The sequence below is a fragment of the Leguminivora glycinivorella genome, chromosome 8 (assembly GCF_023078275.1).
Source record: "Leguminivora glycinivorella isolate SPB_JAAS2020 chromosome 8, LegGlyc_1.1, whole genome shotgun sequence".
Lineage (NCBI taxonomy): Eukaryota > Metazoa > Arthropoda > Insecta > Lepidoptera > Tortricidae > Leguminivora > Leguminivora glycinivorella.
Genome location: NC_062978.1, coordinates 18459045 through 18466371, shown reverse-complemented (window position 1 = coordinate 18466371; position 7327 = coordinate 18459045).

Below are 7327 nucleotides of genomic sequence, written 5' to 3'. Positions count from 1 at the left end.
AGTTGAATACTTAAAAGGTTCTCAGAATTCCGTGGCAGACGCTCTGTCTCGCATAAATATTACGTCAGAGGATTTGAAACAAATAAATGAGCAAGTTATAAATGTGATGACACGAGCGCAAAGACGAAAGATCGAGAGTATGCAAGGTACAGACAGTACAAGTTCTTCGGTTCTTAATATACCTACTAATTCGAGGCTTGATCACCCAAGAATTGTGGATATCATTAAAAAACCGGAAAATTTTACTGAGTTGTGTACTACGCCATGTAGAGATTATAAAAAAAACCTTGAATAAAGTCAAATATGAGAGAGAAATTTCGTAAAAGAGACGTCTAAATATTTTAATTACGTGCCCAGCAAATCGTGTATTTATTTTAATCCAACATCTCAATCGCTACTATCGCGAGCCGAATTAGCGAGAGATTTGGATGCAATTTGCAAGAAAATAAATATAAAAGAATTATGCGTCATAAGAAATGAATTCAATAAAGATTTTATTGCGGGCTTAATACAAGAAATAAATAGCTATGACGTTTGGTCCGGACCACGAATATGTGTGTTAAGTAATGTACAAAGAATAAATGATTTACATGATAGACGCGTAATAATTAATGACTTTCACCTACTCCCCACAAGTGGCCACGCGGGGATTAGGAGGATGTCTAATAACATAAAAAAGCACTATTATTGGCCTAGTATGGAAAAAGACATACGAGATTTTGTATCAAAATGCACCCAATGTCAAAAACAAAAATATTGCGCACCAACTAAACAGCCGATGGAAATAACAACTACAGCCAATAGCGCGTTAGAAAAGATTTATTTAGACACAGTAGGACCCTTGCCAAAAGATGAACATGGTTATTGTTACGTGCTAACTCTACAGTGTGAACTGTCAAAGTTTGTGGAAGCATATCCATTACGTTCCAAAGATACAGTTACTGTAGCTCGATCATTTGTTGAGAACTTTGTACTGCGGTATGGAATTCCATTGGAAATAGCCACTGATCGAGGAACCGAGTTCATCAGTAACACGATGAAAGAGGTATGTGATTTATTAAAAATTACTCATTTACCCTCCACAGCGTATCACCATGAGTCAATCGGTGCTCTAGAGAATTCGCATAAAACCATGGGAGCTTATTTAAGAATACAATGCGAAAATAAACCGAATTCTTGGAGTGACTGGTTGCCTTACTGGTGCTTTACGTATAACAACACCGTGCACACGGAGACGAAGTACACACCCCATGAATTAGTTTTCGGTAAGTTATGCATGCTTCCTAGCAATTTAAGAAATAGTAACGTTAATCCCTTATATAATCATGGTAGTTATCCTTTAGAATTAAAGTATAGATTAGAGCTGGCACAGGCAGATGCGCGTACTCATTTAATAAACAGCAAACTTAAAAGGAAGGAGAAATATGATTCCCATTCAAAGCCTGTTAGCATAGCAAAAGTAGTTACTTATGGTTAAGAAATGTATCAGATAATAAAATGCAAAGCATTTATGTAGGACCTTATTTAGTTTTAGAGGATTTAGGATGTAATGTGAAAATACTTAAAAATGGAAAAGAAGATGTCGTGCATAAAAATCGCACCAAACCTTGTATTTTATAAGTTTTTTTTTATGTCTTAGCATCATTTTACTATAAACTATAAATAAAATTGGAGAAAATATTATTATTGTAAGAAGGTAATATTAAACAAAAATAAAAATAAAATGTTTATTATTTTTATTTTTAATATGCGATGGATGGTGTAGTGTATACTATGTATAGTTATGTACGTAGCTGATAAGTTATATATAAGGACCAATTACTCATGTATGAGAGTAGTATTAAATCATCATTTAATCTAAACAGTCGTTTCCACTCTACTCCGAACCCTCACCTTACAGTATAGGTACTTATCTTATTATACTACGAGTAATTAAGTTTCAGTAATGCTTGAAAAACTCAACAACAATAGCTTATTGCAACGTTGAATTAGAAAAAAAAATCCTTGTCTCAGAATCAAGGAACTACGCATACAGACACAAACCGTTTTCCTGAAACAAAAAAGTGTTGTAACCACTTGTACCTACTCAATCATTATACAAGTACCTATATACTTGCGTAACTCATGTCGATTTAAAACACTCCCTACGGTCGTGTTTTAATTTATTGCATCTCGTTTTGAACTTCCTTTTTTACGCACTTGTATCGTAATGTACTATGTTACCTACCTAACCATATAGTAACAATGGTCCTTCGAACCGAATCGCGGAAATCACGAACTGTGTCAAATATACTAGTTTTGGGTACTTTTGTTTGACAGCCTTCATAAAATCCCGTGTCATATTGAGACCGATTGTTTATATATGGTGCTATAATTGAAACACGAAATAAAAAAATCGTTATGTTAAAAAAGGGTTCTGTACCTAATAACCTAACCAGAAAATAAAATTAAAACATTAAACATAGTGGACCGATTTTCATGAAACATGGCTAAAAACACTCCCAACTATAGCTTTCAAACCAAAAAACTAAATCTAAATCGGTTCATCCGTTCGGGAGCTACGATGCCACAGACAGACACATACACAGATAGACAAACAGATAGACAGACACGTCAAAATTGTAACACCGCGTCATTTTTGCGTCGGGGGTTAAAAAGAGTCCAATGCACCTATACTTCCCCTACACGCGATATGTATGTTGTATTTTTTTTAAGTTATTAATTGGGAATATCAAAATATGCCAGCCAAGATAATTGAAAAAGAAAAATTAATTTACGGCTTCAAAATAACAAGTCACGTGTATATTAACATTATTAACGACATCTGTGATATTAACGGAAATGTTTGTAAGATTCCGCCATTACAAGGTACCTACTCTGTTAGTGTAGGCTTCAAATATGACAACTGTACCTTCTAAGGTAAAGTTACCACAGATGGGAATGTTGCCACTGTCGACGGTACCCACGGAGATGGCCTATAGAAAACATAAACATAAAGATATCGCCTAAGAACTACCATAGAGCCCTCTTATAATAATGACATTTCCAAAAATACATAAACCAACAAACGTCGTTTGATCGGTCATTATTAAATAATTTCCGGTAAATAGCTACTTTCCGGCTTCTGCACGTAATATCCCAATCCACTTCCACAACAATTCAGTTAATGTAGTTTAATTCCCTGCAGATTAATCTAGATGACGATATTCTAGATAACACGGCCATTGAGGGAAATTATGTGGGTAGGGGAGACTAGCCAATTGTAAAGTCTGTCAAGCCATACAAATGCATACAGGCTTTTATAATTATTTTTCCCCTCACTAGCTCGGAAACACGTGTTTTGTCATTTAATACCAGCGGGTAAAAACGCATTTATCCACTAGTGGGTAAAGTAATTTGACCTTGAATAAAGTCAAATTAACTGCTTTAAAATTGATAAAAGTAGGTGAAGAGCGTTATAACATTTCGGCGTCGGGCGAAATTAGGTATTTTACCCGCCGCGCGAGCCCAATATGCCGACCCTTTCTAGCACGTCTTTCCACCCGCTCGCACTACAATAATGACAAAACAATCTTGATCCTTCCTATGGAATTATGATAACAACCACAATCAATCTCAATATAAACTTTTGATTTCTAATAAACATTATTTTGTACGAAAATACTAGAATATAGCGCAAAATAATATTAATTATGTTAAAATTTATTTAAAAATTTAAAGTAATAATTATAAACTGTGATCATATTTAAGTAGATCCCATCCCAAGTATTTGCTTTTGTTATATGATAAGTATTATTATAAGTATTAGAGTAAAGTATATTTATATTAATATGATGATAAAATAAGTCAAATACAATTCTAATTACATCAAGATGGTACTCAGGGTCTGATGATGGAGCTAGAAGGTGGTCACTAGTACCAATGAACCATATGACTAAACCACTTCGTGTTTAGGCTCATTTTGTTCGTCTCAATAAGACCTTTGACAAGAGGTGGCATTCAGGGTCTGATGATGGAGCCAGATGGTGGTCACCAGTACCAATGAACCATGGAACTAAACCACTTCGTGTGTAGGCTCATTGGAATCGTCTCAACAAGACCTTTGACAAGAGGTGGTACTCAGGGTCTGATGATGGAGCCAGATAGTGGTCACCAGTACCAATGAACCATGGAACTAAATCACTTCGTGTGTAGGCTCATTGGAATCGTCTCAATAAGACCTTTGACAAGAGGTGGTACTCAGGGTTTGATGATGGAGACAGATGGTGGTCACCAGTACCAATGAACCATATGACTAAACCACTTCGTGTTTAGGCTCATTAAAATCGTCTCAACAAGACCTTTGACAAGAGGTGGTACTCAGGGTCTGATGATGGAGACAGATGGTGGTCACCAGTACCAATGAACCATATGACTATACCACTTCGTGTTTCGGCTCATTGGGTTCGTCTCAACAAGATTTTTGTCAACAGGTGATACTCAGGGTCTGATGATGGAGCCAGATGGTGGTCACCACTACCAATGAACCATGTAACTAAACCACTCCGTGTTTAAGGCTCTTTGGATTCGTCTCAACAAGACCTTTGACAAGAGGTGGTACTCAGGGTTTGATGATGGAGACAGATGGTGGTCACCAGTACCAATGAACCATATGACTAAACCACTTCGTGTTTAGGCTCATTGAAATCGTCTCAACAAGACCTTTGACAAGAGGTGGTACTCAGGGTCTGATGATGGAGACAGATGGTGGTCACCAGTACCAATGAACCATATGACTATACCACTTCGTGTTTCGGCTCATTGGGTTCGTCTCAACAAGATTTTTGTCAACAGGTGGTACTCAGGGTCTGATGATGGAGCCAGATGGTGGTCACCATTACCAATGAACCATGTAACTAAACCACTCCGTGTTTAAGGCTCTTTGGATTCGTCTCAACAAGACCTTTGACAAGAGGTGGTGGTACTCAGGGTCTGATGATGGAGCCAGATGGTGGTCACCAAAAAATCAACTCGCATATGTGAATAACATAAAAAACCCGAAGTGGTTCAGTTACATGGGTCATTGGTACCGGTGACCACCATCTGGCTCCATCATCAGACTTTAAGTACCACCTCCTGTCAAAGGTCTTGTTGAGACGATTCCAATGAGCCTACACACGAAGTGGTTTAGTTCCATGGTTTATTGGTACTGGTGACCACCATCTGGATCCATCATCAGACCCTGAGTACCACCTCTTGTTAAAGGTCTTGTTGAGACGATCCCAATGAGCCTAAACACGAAGCGGTTTAGTCATATGGTTCATTGGTACTGGTGACCACCATCTGGCTCCATCATCAGACCCTGAGTACCACCTCTTGTCAAAGGTCTTGTTGAGACGAACCCAATGAGCCTCAACACGAAGTGGTATAGTCATATGGTTCATTGGTACTGGTGACCACCATTTGGCTCCATCATCAGACCCTAAGTACCACCTCTTGTCAAAGGTCTTGTTGAGACGATTCCATCGAGCCTACACACGACGTGGTTTAGTTCCATGGTGCATTGGTACTGGTGACCACCATCTGTCTCCATCATCAGACCCTGAGTACCACCTCTTGTCAAAGGTCTTGTTAAGACGATCCCAATGAGCCCAAACACGAAGTGGATAGTCATATGGTTCATTGGTACTGGTGACCACCTTCTGGCTCCATCATCAGACCACGGTGAACTTTCAGAGCAGATCTTTTTAATATTGAAAAAAATCCAGACTAGGAACACCTGGCACCTGCGGCGATTTAAAATGTTATGAAAGTGAAGGAAACAAAAGAGGTATATCAGGTTTCGTAGCTAGTAGAAAACTGTGGTCTCTGCCTAGTGCACGCCTCCGAGAAACCGTTATACAGGAATTCTGAAACCATTTTCTGAAAAGTTGTAAATTTTACGACCCCCATGAGCAAAGTTTACCCACTGCTGTTTTAAACAATGATTGTTTGTATAAAGAATTCAAGACTAGTGGTCTGTATTTTATCCTTGTCTCTAACTGACATATTGTCAATTATAAATGATACTGCCTAATTAACCATGACAGTGGCGTGTCTATCGTGCCTTGGGCTGCATGAATTCACTTTAATCGATACAGTGTAAAAATTAATTGTTTTTCGCACTGCAGTGTTTTATTACCTTATAAGTTAGATTAATGTATTGTTACGTTAGGAAAATTACTATAATGTCGATTAAGTTTTGTCTAAGTTCGCCCGAGTTGACAAACATATTTCTTAATTATCAACATAATACAACTAATAATTCTATATAAATATGTTGACAAACATATTCTGCAGTTAATTATCAACATAATACAACTAATAATTCTATATAAATATGTATTTTAACAATATAAATAAAAACAATAAATAACGTCTACCTCTCGTTATAATAACAAACCATTATTATTTTAATGTTTTCTGCAGTTTAATGTAACATCTCACCTTTGTTCCAAAAATAAAATTATATCTAAATATAAAAATAAATGATTCACTTTACTTTAAGTTTCACATCTAAGTTTTGGGTGTGTAATGATTGGTATAACTTTTTTGGTATAGTAACATTTGATATAACAACATTTGGTATATATTTAAAGGATATAATTACTCATTTGACATAATTAACATTTTGTATAACCACAAAATATCTACTTTTATTTTGTATAATCATTATTTCGTATAACACTTATTTATAATAACCGTTACATGGTATAACTATCTATTGACGTACGACTAGTATAATATAACAAGCAAACAGTATAAAGCATTTCATGAATTAATTTTATTCTTTTTTGAAGGGATCACAGTCCTAACCTAACCTAACCTACTTTTCTGATAGCAGTACCTATGTTTAAGGGTCACAGTTCTAACCTAACCTAACCTATTTTTCTGGTAGCAGCGCGTTGTGTGTAGGGGTCACAATTGTAACCTAATTTACTTTTCTGGTAAGTGATGGATTTAATTTATTGTACATTTTTTGTTATTCTAACTGTGCTTTAGAAATAATTTTTGTTATACAATTTATTTATTATCGGAAACAAGCATTATACTCAAAGTATGTTATAAGAAATGTTATTCGATAAAATGATCATTATATTAAATAAGAATTATACAATTTGTTAGTATATTATTTGTTGTTATATGATTCAATAATTATATCAAATGATCGTTATAACGACTAAAAATATATCCAAAAAAGTTATATCGATCGATACGCACCCCTAAGTTTTACTTTTGTTTTCTGAATATGGTTATTTTGACTCGGATACGTAATTTAAATGGGCGGCTCCACTTCAAAGGGGAAAAT